The sequence below is a fragment of the Dendroctonus ponderosae genome, unplaced genomic scaffold (genome assembly GCF_020466585.1).
Source record: "Dendroctonus ponderosae isolate FM_Combo_2020 unplaced genomic scaffold, Dpon_F_20191213v2 Dpon_F_20191213_12, whole genome shotgun sequence".
Classification (NCBI taxonomy): domain Eukaryota; kingdom Metazoa; phylum Arthropoda; class Insecta; order Coleoptera; family Curculionidae; genus Dendroctonus; species Dendroctonus ponderosae.
Genome location: NW_026017316.1, coordinates 1,916,962 through 1,918,121, shown reverse-complemented (window position 1 = coordinate 1,918,121; position 1,160 = coordinate 1,916,962). Strand labels below are relative to the sequence as shown.

Genomic DNA, 1,160 nt, shown 5'->3' with positions numbered 1-1,160 from the left:
GGGGGGGGGGGATTTTCATCGTTCAGGCGCTGAGTGCTTTCGCACGATTTAACGAACCGGGCCGGGGGAACATTAAGTGATTTTTTCACCTTATCGCTAATGGGCGCCCTAAAGTTACGTGAGTGGGTGCCCGATGTGCGTCAAATGGCTGTTTAACTGCGCGCCACTGCGCCATTTACGGGCGGACGGACAAAAATCAAAAAGCCCTTAAAAGCCCTTGAAATTCCACGTGTTTTTTGTTCAGAAAGTTTTTTGATGCGGCTGCAAATAAGCGCGCTAGAGCCCGAGTGACATTGACGCCCTTTCACTGTGCACGTCAACGGTTTTTTGCTGGTAACTCCACGATCAAGGGGGCGATTTCGGAGATTCAAAAAAATCCCCAAAGCCCTTGAGAGTGTGATAATTTTTCGTCCGAAAAGATTTCTCATCGGGGGCCCAACAAGGATTTTATAGCCCAAAATAACAGCGCCGCCCTTTTGAAAAATTTCCCGGTTACCAAAATGCAACAAGCTGACCCAAACTCCAATGTGGATGTTGAAATTGAACGAAATTTTCATCTTTAAATGCTGTTTTTCAAGTATCTTCGAAAATGGAATTTGAAAAGCGAAAAAACCTCCACAAAGCTGTTGAAATTCTTCACAATTTCGGCAGCAAAAGTTTCGAAATCCGTCCATTAATAAAGACGGTAGAAGGCAAATGACAACGCCGCCCCTTGGGAGGAGCACCAAAACACTCTATGGCCCACAGCTCGGTTATTAGTGGTCCGATTTCAAAAATTCAAAATCTCCCAAAAAGCACTTTAAAATCTGCACTCTTTTAACCAAGGCGTCTTTGAATCAAACCGCGAACAACGACGCCAACCGTAGAATAACAGTGACGCCCTTTTAAGCTGGGCGCCGGCGCCCACTTTTTTGTTAAGAAAATTTTTGGATTGCGTTGATAAAACTAATAATAGCGCTATTGTAAACGTTTCGCCAATAATTGATTTGAATTTGCCGAGTTTTCGATGCATCAACCGTGCTTTCGCTCACAACTCTGCAACCGAAAATGGGATTCGAAAAGCGACAAAACCGCCACAAAGCCCTTGAAATTCCCCCCAATTTTGGCTGCAGAAGTTTCGAAATCCGTCCACTAACAAGGGCGGTAGACGGCAAATGACA

General features: G+C 44.9%; 1 protein-coding gene across 1 annotated transcript in view; it reads right to left on the bottom strand.

Annotated features, from left to right (window-relative positions):
* The window catches only part of LOC125503070, a gene marked incomplete in the record, with an annotated part of 19,927 nt that overhangs the window by 11,210 nt on the left and 7,557 nt on the right, over window positions 1–1,160 (bottom strand).